This window comes from Dasypus novemcinctus, chromosome 26 (assembly GCF_030445035.2).
Source record: "Dasypus novemcinctus isolate mDasNov1 chromosome 26, mDasNov1.1.hap2, whole genome shotgun sequence".
NCBI classification, from domain to species: domain Eukaryota; kingdom Metazoa; phylum Chordata; class Mammalia; order Cingulata; family Dasypodidae; genus Dasypus; species Dasypus novemcinctus.
In genome coordinates this window covers 50579927-50598741 of record NC_080698.1, presented here as the reverse complement: position 1 = coordinate 50598741, position 18815 = coordinate 50579927, and the positions used below count along the sequence as shown (strand labels likewise).

General features: G+C 41.5%; 1 protein-coding gene across 4 annotated transcripts in view; it reads right to left on the bottom strand.

The window, feature by feature from the left end:
• PPARG (peroxisome proliferator activated receptor gamma) overlaps positions 1-18222 on the bottom strand; it is a 135563-nt gene extending 117341 nt beyond the window's left edge. Inside the window, exon 1 of one of the 4 annotated variants that reach the window (XM_071212228.1) lies at positions 18204-18222. The gene's annotated coding sequence lies outside the window, so the exon portion shown is untranslated. Of the gene's footprint in view, positions 1-16857; positions 17109-17839; positions 17987-18203 lie in introns of those variants that run through there. The other 3 variants (XM_058288757.2, XM_004456117.4, XM_004456116.5) reach the window with 3 other exon arrangements.
• Positions 18223-18815: the final 593 nt, after the last annotated feature.

The following is an 18815-nucleotide window of genomic DNA, read 5'->3' as shown; positions in this document are numbered from 1 at the left end:
GAGAATAAAATGAGATCATGCATGTAATGTGCTTAAAATAGAGCCTGATACAGGATAAGTGCTCAATAAATATTAACAATTACTATCAATAGCTAAATAACTTTGGTTTGGTGCTAGAGATAATTAAAAGACCTGTCCTCTGGAAGGATGGTTAAATGCCATTTTGGCACTTCTAAGGCTTTAAATTGTGAAGTAGACAATATATATATATATATGAATTGTAAACTAAGATCCCAATAGAGTAATATTACTCTGAGAAGTCAAGTCGTGATAGCTACTTAGAATTAGGAAGTAGGGGGAAACTGTAGATTTGAAACATTACAGCAACAATTATTTGTTGACCATCTGCTATTTACTAGCAGTGTTCTAGGAACTGGGGATACAAAGGAACAAAACAGACAAAAATTCCAGCTCTCGTGTACCTGCATCTAGGAATATGTAATAAAGAATGAGATGCTGAAGGATCATATAGCTGTTGTTAAGAAGAAAAAAGAGGACAGTAATTAAGGCAGCTAAAGACAATTAGGAGCTACCTTAACATAGTAGTTACTGTGCTTTGCTATGATTTGTGAGCCAAGGTCTATTGGTCTTCCTGCCCCAATCTGAGAATCAATGACTCAACAGCTTTTTAAAAAATCAATCAAAACCCATTTATAAGTGTTAACCAATGTATTAGTCAGCCAAAGGGGTGCTGATGCAAAGGACCAGAAATTTGTTGGCTTTTATAAAGGGTATTTATTGGGAGTAAAACCTTACAGTCACAAGGCCCTGAAGAGTCCAACTCAAGGTTTCTTCCTTACCAAACTATATTGCCCATGTTGAAACAAGATGGCAGGCCATGTCTGCAAGAGTTCAGCCCTCCTCTTCCCTTTTATGTCTCCATGGGTCCAGCTTCTTCCTATCTCAGCTCTAGGTTAGCATAGCTCATCTCTCTTCCCCAGTTTCGTTTCTTTCTGGGCTCAGCTGCTCTTTTCTCTTCACAAGACCAGACGTGAACTATCAGGTGAATGGCTCATTTCTCTTCCCAGAGCCTCCGCTATGTCTATGGAGCTGTCTCTCTGTCTCTGTATCTACTTCTGTGGGTCTTCTTGGCTGAGTGTCGGTTTATATAGCCCACCAACGGAGTGGGGACTCAACCCTGTAGGCCCTAAAGACCAATCAAAGCCCTAATCTTGATTTAATCAAGTAAATGTAAATTTAAATCAAAGGATATCTTGCCCAGAGGAACAAACCAGTTTACAAACATAATCGGTATCTCTTTTTGGAATTCTTAAGTAATAGCAAACTGCACAACCAATTTTTTCTCAGAAAGAACAACATAAACATTTTGTTCGTGTTAAATTCAGAACAAAAGTTCCCCTTTTGTTCATTTGATTGGTAAATAAAAATACACTTCATTTCCATAGTATAGTTAGGAACCCAAAGAGAAAGATGTTAGGAATTAGGAAACAGCAAGGGAAAAGAAGAGAGGTATCAGAGAGAGAGAGAGCCAGGATAGAAAGAGACAACAGCCAGGAAACAAGAGTGGGGAGGAGGCAGATTAAGAACTAGAAGTGGGTAAGAATTGAGGGAAGGAGGGGGAAGGCTGCAGCAAGAACGGAAGGAAAGGGGATAGAAAGGAAGACAACAGAGGGTCAGAAATCCTGATTAGTCAGAGGTAATAAATTTCTCACATTCACGCTCAGCGACTCACGTTGGATATCAACACCAGAAAGAGTCATCACTGGTATTTTAAATATAGTGTAGAAATAAAGGGAATATCAAAAGTACTTAGTCAAAAAACTTTCACATTGGTTAATTATACATAAACGCTATCTTAAGTAAACTGCCTTTGCTTTTCTCTAAATTCACATTTTCCCTGCTTCTGGACCCATGCTCAGACATTTCAGTTTGAAATTCTTTGCCGCGCATCACCCCACATTCATTTGACAACATTCAATAAACACTATCTAGTATATAGCAGGCACTTTTCGAAGTATGTGTCACAAATTTATACATATTTTAGTGAGAAGTATACACTGTTTTAACAATACACAATGAAATGAGCTATTTTAACAAAATACTCTACTAGACTTGAACTGGAACAATCAGAAGCCACCTAATAAGACAAATACTCTAAAAAGGGTCTGGCCTAAGAGGTTTGATACAGTATTCTGAATAAACACAGCAGTTAACCTTTCTCTTCTGTAGTTAACCTTTCCCTTTCCCTGATACCACAGACATTAAAATAATCCTCCTAAAAAATAATGTCCCATATTTGAGTTCAAAACATTCTAGAAGCTTCCTGAAAATTTAGTGAGGATAACACTCCTATAGGAGTCTTAAGTTCTTCAGATCTTCAAAGCGCAATTAATTACCGCTAAATGTTGACAATAGCATGCTGATGTTTTTAAATAACTATGTCAAATAGCCATGAATAATAACATACTTGAACTTTCACTCACATCAAATTGGCACCCAAAGACATCCCCGAAATGGGTAGTCATGCCAGGTTCAACCACAGCATTACATCACAGGAGATGAACGGATGATTTAAGGATCAGCAGCTCAACTGTGACTTACGTAAAGGATTTCTGCAGAAATTTGCATGCCTTGTGAAAAATATCACGTGAAAGAGGAACTTATTACAAATATTAAAACTGGAAATAAATGGTGACTCAGAAGGCATAAGACAATAGCACTTTCTTTAAAAGATAAGTGTGGGGGCAGCGGAGTCGGCCCAGTGGTTAGGGCGTCCATCTACCACATGGGAGGTCCGCGGTTCAAACCCCGGGCCTCCTTGACCCGTGTGGAGCTGGCCCATGGGCAGTGCTGATGCGCGCAAGGAGTGCCCTGCCATGCAGGGGTGTCCCCGCGTAGGGAGCCCCACGTGCAAGGAGTGCACCCCGTAAGGAGAGCCGCCCAGCGCGAAAGCAAGTGCAGCCTGCCCAGGAATGGCGCCGCACACACGGAGAGCTGACGCAACAAGATGACGCAACAAAAAGAAACACAGATTCCCGTGCCACTGACAATAACAGAAGAGGACAAAGAAGACATAGCAAATAGACACAGAGAACAAACAACCGGGGTGGGGGGGAAAGGGGAGAGAAATAAATAAATCTAAAAAAAAAAAAGAGGAACTGGGAATCCAACTGCACAGATATGTTTAAAATCCAATTGGCATTCAAATTGAGGCAAATGTAATTATGAATATTGATGAAAATGGCCAGAAACCTAGGCTATATTGGGCTTCTAATACAGTCATTTATGAAAGAAAGGCGTTCTACTAAATGAATATTACAGAATAGGGAATCATAGCACCTTAGAGTCGGAAGGGACCTTTTAAGGCACCTAGTTCGTTTTTCCCAACAAAATCAGAATTCGCATGGGACAGCCATTGAGTCTCTGCATGAATAGGTCTAATGACAAAGCACTCGCTTTCATCCAAGGCTGCCTTTCATTGTTGGGCAGCTGTAGTTATTAGGAGCTGAACTATGCCTCCCTTGAACTAGTAATGAGGAGGAGGACTCTCGTAGATAGATCAGCTCTATAAGGGAGCTTATCTGCCTGCCTTCTTTACTGCTACAGTCCCAGTATTAGTCAAGGTGAGGCACGTAGGAGAGCTCCAGAAAAAGGAATCGGTGACGGGATGGCTGCCCCACTAACTCCAGCCAATTCGTTCTGGAGCGCAGGGGTTCTCTTAACTCTACTTGCCTTGTGCCAAACCAGTAGCTCACAGTGCGGCCACCAGCATCAAGCCCCACTAAACACTCTGCATTCTCACGCACTGACTTACAGCCTCTCTCACACCTGCCCTTCCCCTTCGCTCCATGTACAAGCCTTCCCCACGTGAAGTCCAGGTTTTGCAACAGCCTCCTAACTGCTTTCCTTGCCCACAAAGGCCAAATTGAACGTCTGATCAAATCATTTCACTCTTCTTCTTAGGACCTGGAATTTCCTGCATTCCAGGCCCCTTTTCAAATCCGACCTAAAATAGGCATTTCCAACCACATTTCTCACTGATCTCACCCCTCTCTGAGTTTTTACGGCACTTGTTTTCTGCCTTATTTTAGTCCTTGATTGTACACTGTTTCGAATTGTTGGTTAAGTCTTCCAACTTTCTTTTTTAAATGTATTTATTTATTTATTTAGGAGGCACCAGGAAGTGAACCTGGGACCTTGTACATGCAAAACAGGTGCTCAACCACTGAGCTACACCTGCACCCCTCTTCCAACTTTCTCCCTTTTTGAATCAGATGGATTAGAAACACTGAGTCATAGGACCCTCGGAGCCTCGGAAACCTTACTGCCTAGAACCTACAAGAACACGTGTTCAATTCATTCCCTCAACAAATATGCATCGAGAGCCTACTTCATGTCAGGCAATGCACGAATAAATACAGGGCAGAAACTGATGTTGGGATAATCACTGAGGGAGAGCTGCAAGCTGTCTCAGTTCTTATCTTTCCTTCTATCACATGCTACCTTTTCTCACTATTTTACTTCTTCCTGTTGCTGTTTGGGCCTAGTAGGGCAATTCTTTGCCCGAGGAGGAGGTGAACAGCTGTGAGAGTAGGAGGATAGTGGCAGGAGGCCCAAGAGCAGAGAGGGTGCAAGTTCTCTGAATTGATCTTTTGCTAACACACTCCTATGTTTGGCTATATCCACAGATGAAGGCCTACCAAGAAGAGTGGGTGTATAAAGATGTCACAAGGCCATATTTAAAAAAAAAAAAATCCATTGGCTGTGATTTTATATGTAAATCAGTTTCTTTGTCTGGTATTTTGATTTAAAGTTGCTCATGAAGACATATCTATTTTGCAACAGATTAACAAACAAGGATGATGATAATTCTTGTGATCATACATAAAGTAGCTAAACAATCTAATTATTTTATACATTACAATTCATAGGCTAAAACTTGACAATGTATCTAACACTTAATAAAAATGTTAAGTTTGAAAGGAAACCAGTTTTTATTCATGAGTAATAAATCTGTATAATATTTTGTATTGTACATCATAATAAAGGTCTCTCCAGCGGTAGTACTGAACAGAATTGGTTACGGTTGCTATTGAAACCCTCCAAACAAGAATGTAAAGCAGAACTCTGGCCCTTAGGCCCTTAAAAACCTGTTCTTCTGACCAGAACAACTAAAAGATCCAGCATAGAAAGCCAAAGTCTATAATTAACATTTTTGTTCCTTTCATATTCCATTTTACCAGCTTTGGAATAATGAAATGGAAATCCCTTTTGGCATTAGTTTCATATCATTATGCATCACTAAAAATGTTCTATAAAAGATTTAAATTAACATTTTAAAGAGTGATTTAGGGAATTCCCTAAGAAAGTGGAGAACAGTAGCACAGAATCCCATACAAGTGATACTGAAAAAGCACAAATTTGTCCTCAAAATCAAATCAAGTTTAAAAGTACACAGAAAGTACTTCCACCACACCCAGCTCCTTGTGCTATATATAGGCAGTGGCTTGGGAAGGTCTGCAGGACATAAATGTAAGAATAAGAATTGCAATACACAATGCTTATTCTCTAGGAATGGATGATTTTTCTTGGTACACAGAACTTACACATAGAAATTATAAGGCATGACAGCAATCAATCAGATGCTAAATGTGTATAATAGAATATGGAATGCATTCGTTTACATTTCAGAGGAGATTTGCCTTCCAATGATGTTTTACTTAGGCTAAGATGAAAATTAGCTTGCATTTTTCTCAATTCAAAAGCTGGTGACAGGGGAGCAGGTATACCTCAGTTGCTGAGCACCTGCTTCCCACGTACAAGGTCCCAGGATCAATCCCTGGTACCCCCTAAAAAACAAACAAACAAACAAACAAAAAGGCCAGTGGCCAGACTGTAAGAAAGTTAATTTCTGTTGTTTAAAAAAAAAAAAGTTGGTGGCCAGGGTAAATATTTCATACATGTTATATGACAGAGAAAATCAAGCAATCACGTAGACATTTAAAAAATTCATGTGCATTGAAAGAAGAAAAATTAACTGCATGTACATGTTGTGCTTTGTCAGGATCAAAGATCCAGCAGGCATAGACAAAATATGAATTGTACATATGGCCAAAAGACACAACCAGGGGGGAAGTGGACGTGGCTCAACTGGTAGAGCGTCTGCCTACCACATGGGAGGGCCCAGGGTTCGAGACCCAGGGCCTCCTGACCTGTGTGGTAAACTGGCCCATGTGCAGGACTGCCACGTGCAAGGAGTGCTGTGCCACACAGGGGCGCCTGCATGGGGGTGCCCCACGCGCAAGGAGTGTGCCCTGCAAGAGAGCCACCCTGTGTGAAAAAAAATGCAGCCTGCCCAGGAATAGTGCCGCACACACAGGGAGCAACAAAAAAAGAGATGCAGTTTCCCCGTGCCACAGAGGGTGCAAGCGGACACAGAACACACTGCAAAAGGACACAGAGAGCAGACAACGGGGGTGGGGGTGGGGGTGGGGGTGGGGGGTGGGGGTGGGGGGAGGGGCGGCGGGAATAAAAAAACCAATCTTTAAAAACAAGACACAAACATGACAAAATGCTATATGTCCAGTCATTTATTTAGTTTTTCAACTAACTTTAATTGAGCTGTGAGATTATTTGCCTGTCCTAGATGCTGGTCAAGCAATATGTCTCAGGACTTAAGGCAAAAGGTCCACCATCTACAAGACCAGGATTTTAGGTTTTGTTTCCTTTAGATGTAGTGCTGATAAGTGATACTCATCCAATAGATGTTTGTGGAGTTTACAGAGTTAACTAAATGAACTGTGATGAAATTTGTAGAATTTGAAAGGTTTGGTTATAATCGCACGGAGCTGTACTCTAAAAATACATGCCATCCTTTATATGAAACAATAATTCTATTTCTCTTCATTTAAACTCCGTCAAAATGTATTTTTCCCATCATTCTCCCCTCACAAATTTTACATTATTCACCTTTATTTCTAAGAACTCACTAAGATATTTTCTGTCATTTTAATATCAAAATCAAAATGGCAATTTGATTGTGAATACAGAAATTGGAAGCAGCTATAAAAATAATTTGAGCAAAGGAAGGTATTTCAAATAGTATTTGGGTCTCCTTGTATTAAAAATTATATTCTAAAAAAATTATATTCTAAATGTTTAAAAGTGCTAATAAGCCTTCAAAATTTTTATTGAGGTAACATAACTACAACATAAAATTTGCTATTTTAATCATCATAAAGTATACAATTCAGTGATATTAACCACATTAATGAAGTTGTGCTACTATCACCTCCAAACTAATAGGCTCTTTTAAAGAGAAAATAACTTTATTTCCCAGGAAAACTAAGTTTCAAAAAAATTTTAATTGGGAGATTACCAGTGAATTTTGTTTCACATTTTGCTAGGTGAAAATAATGTTTCGCAAACAAAGTGAGGAAATAAAAAGTAAACCATTTAACTATATCCAATGTGAGAACATTTGTCAAATAAACAATCCCTCCTCAAAGTGAGTAATCACTGCTTATCATTTGGATTTTCCAGACTAGTAACACCTTCTTAGCAAAGGGTGCGTTCCTACATTCTTTGTTGACAATTCTGTTACCAGAATATAAATAATCTAATAAACACATTATGCATAACATACATTATCTATATAATAGAGTCTAAAATGAGATAGTAAGAAATCTACAAATACTCAAAGACAGTCCTGTTCTTCCCATTTCATACCTCACAGACAGCATTTCGAAGAGGCCAAGTCAATGCCACTACCTCCTTTTGTTTTTTTAAAAGATTTATTTATTTCTCTCCCCTTCCCTCTCCCTCGCCCCAGCTGTCTGTTCTCTGCGTCTATTTTGCTGTGTGTTCTTCTTTGTCCGCTTCTGTTGTTATCAGCAGCACGAGAATCTGTGTTTCTTTTTGTTGTGGCATCTTGTTGTGTCAGCTCTCCTTGTGCGCGGCACCATTCCTGGGCAGGCTGCACTTTCTTTCGCGCTGCGCGGCTCTCCTTACAGGGTACACTCCTTGCGCGTGGGGCTCCCCTACGCAGGGACACCCCTGCGTGGCATGGCACTCCTTGCGCGCATCAGCACTGCGCATGGCCAGCTCCACACGGGTCAAGGAGGCCCGGGGTTTGAACCGCGGACCTCCCATGTGGTAGACGGACGCCCTAACCACTGGGCCAAGTCCGCTTCCCACTACCTCCTCTTAATCACCATCTCTCCCACTGAAAAATTTTCTTGTTAAATCTAGATAATGACAATCATCAGCTCCAGGAGGGAAGGAATTTGTCTCTCACGTTCATTGCTTTATCCCCATTATCTATTACAGTACTTGCCACAAAAGTAGAAGCTCAATAGATCACTGTTAAATTTGTTCTTAGATTTGTTCTTTGAGGGATCATTCTATCAAATTTGCTTTAACTGAAGAATGCCCACAAACCAATTCTAAGATCCAAAAAGTGAATTTTGGTAGCTGAAGTCTGCTTTGGCCTCTATTAAGGATTAAATCACTCAGAAACTGAGGAGGCAGAAAGAAGAGAGGAACGTTTAGTACCACTGATAGAAAACTTCTAAAACACTTTAAAACTTTTTTTCATTTAAGATAAAAGTTATTCTAAGACATTGGGCTAATAAACAAGTCTTCTGAAAGAAAGTCCCAAAGAAAATGCCATGAAAAATATAACCTATAATCTGGGTCAAAGGCAAAATCACTTAATTTTCCCCTCTGGGATTTCTATAACAATGCAACAGAAAAGAAGAAAAATCAATTCCAAGGCTATTTCTGTGTGTGTCTGTATTTGTGTAGATAAATAGATCTTTTACAATATTCACACAGAAGATTTTTGGAAACTGCTAATCACTTGCTATTTTAAACCTCTTGTTATTTTAAAAAGTACTAGCACAAGTTATATCCAGGTCTCATAATGGCCACTTGTAATAGATGTTTACCTTTATAGGCTTCTGCATCAGCTGTTACTTATAAATACAAATTCAGCATTTTGTCAAGAGTTAGAATACCAAATAATAACTCTATCATGAAATTAGATTTTAGAAAAAAAAATAATAAAATATACATTTTTTAGATAAAAATTGAAAGAAGGTGGCTTTAAAAGTAAATAACTCTGGCTTATTTACTGTTTATTAAAGCTCTGTTTGCCAGTCTATGTCATAGAGCAAAGAGGTCACAGGTCCAAGGGAATCAGCCAAATCAAACCTTGCATGTTTGAGAATATTCAGAGGCTACAGTCAAAAGAGGAGGTTTTGTAGGTTTTTAAATTTTTTTTAATTTCTCCTAAATAGAGATAAATGAAGCAAAGAGGACAGGAGAGTCCAATGTATGAAACAGAGCTAAGTATAAAATAAAATTTAGATACAACAAAATAGAATTAACAGACTACTTCACTGTTTTCCATGACATTAAAAGAAATAAATTAGCTAGAACAGTCTCAATGTTTAAATTACTCTTTGCTTTTACTGATTACGGTCACAGACCCACCAAAAAGTAAAAACACCATAAATCTATGCTTTCAATCATCAAAGTAATATTATATTACTGGCTAATCTATGGAAAAGAAGGAAAAATATAAAAACAAACAAAAGCCTTCCATAATCTCACTCCTTTAATATAACTATTATCATTTTTGTATATTCTCTTCCAGACATTTCATATACATGTTTTTATATGGTGGCAATCAATAGTGCACATGCATTTTCATATTTTACCTTTTTTACTTGATATTGTTCAGTTGTTAGTAGTTTTCTAAAGTGCCATTGATAAAGACTGTATAATATTCCACTAGGGATTACACTGCCATTTACTGACTATTCCCCTGTTGTTGGATATTTAACTTACTTCCAAACATGGGTTTTTCTAACAATGCTTTTATGCAAGTTTTTGGTATATGGCTTTTCCTACACCCTCCCCACCCTCACTGCTGCTTTGGAAAAAAGTTCCAAAGTGGGATGATAGATAGCATCAGAGTTGTGCAATATATTGTCTGATTTCTTTCTACACAAGAATTACAGAAGAGGACAATTTTTTTCAAACCCTGAATCAGAGAATCTCAAATAAAAAGGGACTCTCACCAACAATCACTAGAAAGGGCATGTTCTCCATTATCATTAAACTGGAATTGAAGTTTACAAAACCATATCGTCTAAGTTTCTTTAACATGAACCAGTTCTCTAGAACCAGATCATCCTCTGTGATCTCATAAAATTCAGTCTTTGGAGTTGTCGTATTTGAACTTGGAGACTTAGGATTCCTATCCACCTAAGATCAGAGGAACCTGCTGGGCTTGGAGTGAACAGGGGGCCAACCCGCTCTCTTGCAAGCTTACCGACACCACCACTGAGCGGCTCTAAGTGATAAAACACCAAGCAATGGGGATAATTTTAGAGGATGATCCCAAGAGATACTATAAACGGGCAAAATAGGGCAAAGACCTTAAATATAGACAAGGGTAAGGGCCACTAAAAATAATCCAAACTAAGTGCATTGGCAGATGAGCTCCAGCTACAGGAAGGCGCTGAGAAATCATCTTGGACCAGAGGTGCTTCAACAATGCACATCAGAATCACCCAGAGAGCTTGCTGAAACACAGAGAGCTGGGCCCTGCTCCCAGAATTTGATTCAGAAATCAGAGTGGGGCCTGAGAATTTGCATTTCCAACCAAGTGCAGCTCAGAGGATCGCACTTTAAGAACCACTGCCTTAGACTAGTTCTCTATTCATTTTTTTAGACATTCACTGAATGCCTTCTAAGCACTGTGCTATATGTTAGAGATACAAAGATGAATAAAACCTAGTCAGTACCAGCCTTCAAAAAACAGATCATCTGAATCTGTGTAGCTATTGTACTACTCTCATAGTAAAAGTCAACACACTTGAACTTTGTTAAAAACAAAGTTTAAAACTGTGTCATCTTGCCTTTAAATAAAACCAGGGTGATTTTAATTAGTTCCAAATGCTTTAGGAAAACATATCGTAATCTTGTACTGACAACTACCTGGGTATTTTCTTCACTCTTCTGTACTATATTGACTTATGCAAAGAATTTATTGACTAGTACCTACGTCATTTATATACACACCATTCATGTCTTTTTTTTTTCCTCTTTCACACACCTATCCACTCTATAAAACGAGAGAGAGGCTTTATATATGTACTTTTCCATGTACAATCAAAAACGTGTTTACACAGGTAATTGTTAACTGACAGAAAAGAACAACTTTTAGTAAGCTAAGACTGTGGGAGTCTCTGCTTCAAATTCATAGGTGTTAGCCAGGTTGTGTAAAACAGTGACTGTCAAGTAAGCAGTGCGCTTAGTTATAAAGTACGGGGTGGACTGTACCCAACTGTTAACCACCACCTATTAGCTGATCGACAGACTTAATGAATTAGCTTTTGACGAGGCTAGCAAGCTTCTACTTCTAAGAGAGGCACTGGTTTGCCACAACTACTTTCGGAAGAAGAAAAAAAAGTTTTCTTAAAAAGCATGTATGAAATCTCATAACTGTGGGTCTGACAAAAAAATTAAGCATTTTGTGTATACCCCTTGGGCCTAATTTTTCTGATGTGACTAGATGGTCCTTTTGATTTCAATTAGGTAGCTACTTTAAAAGTCTGGCAGGGCTAACTTATGGAGATACTATATGACTTGTCTAACATAAATAAGACACATCACAAAGCGCCAACATACAGCTATTTGACGACATTAACCAACTATTAGCTCATAACCCTAACTCTGATAACACTTCCCAGGTAATTTTCTCCACGGGCAAAGATGGTTCAAGGAAGAAGTACAACTTGTGTTGATTTTTAAGAGAGGAAATAAAGGTATGTTTGGGGGGAGGATATATCCTTTCTTATCACCACTTTCCCAAATGGTTGTTTTCGTATTTGTTTCGTGGGATGGTTTATGGGGAAATACATCACCTTAATTTTATTCTTCACTTTCTTGAGCCCCTCTGTCGATCTTCATGGATGTTTTCTATTCCTTAAAGGCCTTGTACTCAGGTAGAAAGGAAACTAGGAATCACCCTCTCAAATTTTTGTTGATAGTGATTTAATAAATTAACCCTGCTAGGAATATTGTAATTTTAAAGGTGAACTCCACTGCTTCCAATGACCAAAGACATCTGCTGGGTCGGGGTCAAGGTTAGGTTATGGAGTTCTTTTAACACCTCCTTATTGCACGGAGGCAGCCCTTCCGTAGTATTTCCCCATTGCCCTCACTACAAAGGAGAATTTATTTCTTAAGCATAAAGGACAACAGAGTATCCTCTTTCCATTCACTGTCCCAGATTCTTTCCAGAAGTGCCTTCTAGAGCCAGAGGGAACAGCAATGCGAGGCGGCAACTTTTGAATGTAAAGCTCTTCTAAAACTCCCTGATGCCATTGGGGATCAGGGTAAATTCTTCGAGACCAGCATTATTATTTTAGGGCCATGCATCCTAACTATGCAAGCTGCCGATCGTGGGAGTTGAGCATACATAGATCTGTTGTCCTCCTACTTGGGGTATTTCCTCATTTACCAGTCATCTCCTTATCTGTGCTAAACTGTGAAGGACTTCTTGCCCCAGGTTTATGCTAGTCTGAACTCTCCCCAGAAGGCCAGACATCATCATCCTCCAAGATGAGTCTAAAAATTAAAGTGTATTTTTTTTTAAAAAAAAAGAGTGAATAATTTAAAACTAGAAATGACTTTATTATTTCCTGAAGTCAAGAAGCGGTATAAAAATATTTTCTAAACAGATACTGAATCAAATCGAGCCCAACCTTTATATGATATATTTTCGAGCCTGGCTGCTAAAGGTTTAATTGAGTCACGTTACATGCATTGATGACTTTGTGTCTGTCTTTTATACCTGAGAAATTACAGCAGGAAAAAGAAACTCCATTGCGCTGTGTCCAACAAGATTTCCAGGATGAAAATGTCCTGGTTCCTGTGACTAGATGAAGGCACAGCAGTGGCTCAGAGGCAGTCCAAACTGTGTTATAGAGAGCGGGAGGTAATGCCCTGCCTCTCCCCGTCCCCAAAAGGAAATCCGCAGGCACAAGGGACACTCACTTCACAAGCCTTTCTCTGCCTTCCAGGTCCCCGTCTTCTTGGTTATGTCCCCACACGGGCTTTGGAGCTTCACACCCCGTGAACAGAGAGGTTTACCAATGCACTGTATAATTTGGGCCTGAACCGGGGAGAAGAACCCCAATTTTAACATTTACAGAGAAGCCCTTCTCATCCTGTGCCACTAGATCTCAAAGTGCTAGGCCTCTGGTACGACACACTCGGTCCAAGTCCCTTACGTTCTTGCACAGTAGACGTGTCACAATAAAATTGTTGAACAAGTCATAAGGAGCATGTAAAATTTATTATTGCGATGATCCATGCTTAACTATAGACTTTTCCAGTTACTCCCTACTAGTAAATTGGTGCGTTACCAGGAGGCTTATTAACTTTCCAAGGCACTGAAAGACTATTTGGTGATGGCTTGTTAGTAAGACCCAATTTTAATGACAAGTCACTGTTTTGTCTTTTGGGCTGCAATACTAAACTGTCTTCTGATTTAAAGGAAAAACAGGCCCCATTATAAAGTGAACTTGCTGCCGGGTAGGATACATTAAATATTCACCAGGTACCCCATAAAAATCTGAAAAGAATAAAATTTTATCAAACAAAAACACCTTCCAGACGCATTGGGACTCACAATATTGACACAAGACGCTCTACGTTGTGTCTACAAAGGACGCATGAGAACGGAATAAAAAGAGTTATCAAGCTGATTTTTGTCCAAAGTCATCAGGGAACAGAGAACATAATTTTTAATAGAATAATAATGAAATATCCCCAGAAACATTTTGTAAGTTGATCACCACACGGCAAGTAGTATCTTTGGTTCATTCTTAACAATAATCTGAAAATTATTACTAGAGTGAACTATTAACATTTGTAAAATAGCTAGATATGACATAGATATCCATGAAGGTTCTCTTTAAAATAGCAGCTCAATTAAATGCAGGGCCAAGGTTGTCATATCATTTAAGATATGCAGGTTTCCTGATAAAGTCTTAAAATCATACAAAGGAAGCACGAAATAATGACTGCAATAATTTTCCCATTTCACATCTGAGAAAATAGAGCATTAGAGAGAATAAGTGACTTATTCCAGCTAGCTATTAGGAAAGCTAAAATAATTAAAACAGTTAAAAAAGGTAAACATTCGTACACTGAGCTAAATGTTCAGTATAATACTGGCATGAGTTTATTGTTGAAGAAAAATATTAAGAATCCTTAAACCTGTTTTTTAAAATAAAATAATTTAGATGTGTACTGTTATCAGCAATAGCTGTCTTAACATCTACAAAAGTTTCCCCCCAAAACGGCTAATCATATTTGATCTGATTTCCTTCCAAGAACCCTTCTTAAGCAATTTTGGAAAATAAAAATTAAAATGTGGCATTTTTATTAAATTACAACTTTAAAACACATACTATATACGTCCCCCAAATCCACCTCTGTATTGTAAGAAAATACAAATATAAATAAGAAACTTCTAGGAAGATTTCAAATACTCTTCAATAGAAAATTTGGATTTGGTATGCTATTAAACTAAGTATTATATTCTTACAAGACGGCTAGTTCACAGATCTTATTGTACTTTTGTGCCGTCAAGTTAGAACTGTTTCAAAGGACCTTTGTAAGCAATTAAGATCACTACCCTTTGCTTTAGGCCTTAAGATAGAGTAAGGAACCCCTCAAGAAGTAAACTACTCTAATGTGGAGAGCTGCTAGGGAAAGTAAAGAAAGAAAGATAGAAATTCAAATTAGTTGCTTTTAAAAGGTTGGGGGGGGGAGGCTTATAGACTAGAGGCTGAAATTAAGTTTTCTTGATGAGTGATTTTTTAAAAACTCATCTACAACTAATATTTACTGAGTGACATCCTATGAAGCGAAAAACATCTTCTAGAACATCTGCCACACTTTATGACAAATTATATTTCCAAGTTCAAGTGACATGAATTCAGCAGAAAGACACCCACTAATTACAACGATCAAAACTTTCTATCCTATCCATTGGGCATATACAGATCCTGTGAGAGAAGTGAAAGTATGGGCCAAGATGTATAAAATGTTTAGAAAGTACGATTTTAACATTTTCCCGTACTCCATTAATGTCTCCTGTTATTAAATATCATTTCATAATTTGAAAACTAAATGAAATGCTAGTATTACTAACACTTTATATATTTTCACAATAGCACTTTCACACAGCTTTGACAGGGATAATTTTGATAATTAAAGTTAGTGACAAATATCCTTATTTTCAGAGAACTAGAGAAGAAAATAAGTATTTGCTTTTATTCATATAATTTACTGATAAAAAGCAATCAGTCATCATCAAGGATGCACTTCTAATAATATTCCTAAAGTCGCACCTTTTCTCCTGTATAAATTTTAAATGTCCTTCGGGTTTTTAAAGTATTATTGTGTTGGGTTTTTTTTATAGTAAAATATTTTTTTTAAAAGTAGTTCTGAAACACACAAAGCAATGAACAAGGCAATTAGTTCCTCCAAAGAAAATGGTGTATTACATTATTACAAATAGTATTATTTCAAAGTAACCTGTTTAATAAAGAAGAGGAGGGTGAAGGACATTCCCGTTTTAATTTTTTAAAAATTATATTCCTTCAAATTTAAAAGGAGAAAACTGAGCCCGCAAAATCTTCAAGCCTGGAAATCTCCAAAACTTCATACTTTACCAATGTCAACAGCAGTTATAACTATCATGGCTTTTTATAGTAGTTATTGTAAAAGCTAGAAAAGAAAATTTAAATTGGAAAATTTTTAATTTAAAAATAAAAGCATCACCAGTGTTCTCCCCCACTTCCAAAGGGTTGCAAAAGATTGAGATGGTCACCAGTTGATTCTAAGACCTTTTCACTTAAGATACAATTGTCAGTAATTTAAAATCAAATATCATATCATTTAAATAAAGGAGAAAAATTATGTCTTACACAGTAAGACAAAAATGGATTGTTTTGTAACAAACCACTATTTGGCTAACACAATATTCGTTTTAAAATTTCACGTATTAAAATGAATATTGCGGGGATACGGAGCCCATATTCAACTCCACACTGAATCTGTGTGAAAATATACAACACAAAGCCTATTTTAAAACCTGAGCAGACTCTTTTGAAATCCCACCCCAAATGCTAACTGGTGGCATGATGAGTGCTTCTGTAAAATCTTTGTAAGAGTGAAAGGTCTTTCTTTTAAGGGAGAAGCTGCCTTCTCCTTTAATGTCTAGAAACATGCCTAATGACAACAGAAGGGATTTCTAAATCATCTGGCACCATCAATCAGACATGCTTTCAAACAGCGATTGATAACTTAAAGACAGGAAGATTGCTCTAGGACACCTGAGGTCAGCCAAGGAATAAGTTCAGTTAAAAATTTATTTCACGAATGGAAGACAGTCGAGGTTAAAATATACTTAAATATATATATATACACACACACACACACACACACACACTTCAAATCAAGAGTTTCTCCTGCAGTGGGCTTCAGACAACTCAGTTCCATCATCGCCTCTGGTTTTGTTTTCAAACAGTAATTTATACAACTTAATTTTACATTTTGTCCCTATTCTTGAAAGGAAAAGAAGAGAATCTTCATAACAGACTACTATCTCTAAACTTTATTTCTCCTACCGTAACTGTTGACACTATTTTTCAACAGAGGGCCTCAGTTAGATTCTTTCTATAAAACCAGAGCCCTGCATAAGAGTAAAAAATAATGATGACAATACACACCAATCCTGTACATTTTGGACGAATCCCCCAACACGTTTCAAAAAAAAAAAAATCCAATTACAGCGAGTGGACTCACCTAAGTAATGGAAGTGGACAAGTCAAGGTGGAAACGCACGGATGGCCAGCAGAGGCAAAGGACCCTTCTCGCCCTAACAACTGACCTTATATAAAAGCAGCGGACAGGTTGACTCCCAGTTTCTGCCTCCTTACTCTTGGCTCCTCCCAAAATACCGAGGCAGCGAGGACCGCGACCACACGCCCCCCTCCCACGCCCGACGCGGCGGGACCCGCGAGCTGTGCCCGCGCCGCCACCTCCGCCCGCTTCGCGTGGACGACAGGAGCCGCCCTCGCGCGCGGCGCGCTCGGAGCCCCGCGGCTACCGGGGCGGCGTCTCCTGAACGCCCGCGGGCGGGGGCAGGGGCGCGCCTTGCCCGGCTCCGCAGCCCCGGGGAGGCCAGCCCACGCGCCCGCCCTCCCCTCGGCCCGGGCGAGCATCCCGCTCCCGCGCGCAGGGCTCAGGTGACCCTCGCGCGCTCCTCCCTTGACCGTCACCGCGGCCCCGGGGAAGAGCGCCGCCGGACCTGCGGCGCCCCAGCCTGTCCAGCGGGATCTGGGGCAGGAGGAACTCGGGGCCGCCCGGCCGGACCCCCGCGGGGCTGCGCGCGTCTCGGTACCCGGGGACTCCCTGCGCCCAAGCTGCCGTCGAGCGGCTCCCCGGCGCGCCGCACCTTCTCCGGGGCCCCGGAGCCCCGCGCGCGCGCGCGTGGCCGCACCCGGGCGCTCCCGGGAAGGGGCCTGCTCCCGCCAGCCCGGCGCGCACGGCCGCGTCTGCCCGAGCCGGAGCGCGGGCCCCCGGTTTCCGTCTCCGTTCCTCTCGCCGCCCGTGCGCCCCGGGCTCTGGACCCGGACGTGGGCTCAGGGCGCGCCCCTCGGCCCGGGTTCCCCCCCACCCCCCGCCCCGGGACCTGTCGGCACCGGACGCCCCGTCCGTCGCGGTCCCCTCGGCGCGCGCTTCGCCCCGCCGCCCGCGGCTCCCGCCCCAGCGCCCCGACTCTGACCTGCCGCGGCGGCGTCGGCGCCCGGAGTCCCCGCGGCCGCCCCGAGCGCCCCGGGCGGCGGCTCCGGCTCGGGTCGGGCTCGGGCTCGCGCTGGGGAGTGCGGCCGCGCCCCGCCTGCCCGTGGCAGCCCCGGGCCGGGGGCGGGCGCGGGGCGGGGGCTGCGGCCACGCGGGGCGGGGGCGGGAGCCTCGCGCCGCCCGCACCCAGCTCGCGCCCCCAGCCCGGCCCCGCCCCGGCCCGGCTGCCGGCCCCGAGAGCCCGGCCCGGGCGGCTGAGGTGGCCCCTGCGGCGGGGAGGCGGGGGCCCGGGCCCTGCGCGTCCGCGCCCAGCTCGCCGCCGGGGCGCCCTTCCCCGCGCGGGCTACCTGGCCTCTCCCGTCCTCACGGGCGCCGCTGGGAGGCGGCCCAGAGATGTGCCCATTTCACAGAGCAGGGCCGCGCAGCCCAGAAAGATGCCCAAGGTTCCCTCCAGGTGTGCGGGCCCGCGCAGCCGCTCCTCCGTCGAGGCCGCTGATTCTTGCCCTTGGCAAGATTAAACAACGATTTAAAAAAAGTTCTCTTCCATGAGAGTCTTTACAAAATGATAAATAATTACAGCGTATTAACCCAGGGGCACTGCCTGCCCTCCGTGCCTCTCCCGCCTCCCGCTTTGGCGTTTGTAATCGACGTTGATGCTTCTCAGCCACTTAAAGTGGCAGAGTTGTACTTGTAATCATTAAAAGCACTTCTTAAACTCATTAACAGGATTTCTTAAATTCTTTAACGGCGTTTGCTGCAGTGAGGGACCCAGACACCTGCGCGTTGGGGAAGGGGGCATGGGAATCTCAAGTTTCCAAGTTCGGGGCGTGCTGCCTCATAAATTTGGTGGGTGGACTGTGGGCAAGGGGCAGCCTTCCCTGCCGCGACCGGTCCAAAAGCAGCTGACAATATCCAACCAGGAAGTCTCTGGCCGCCTGGCTTCGAGGCCTTACTTTCTT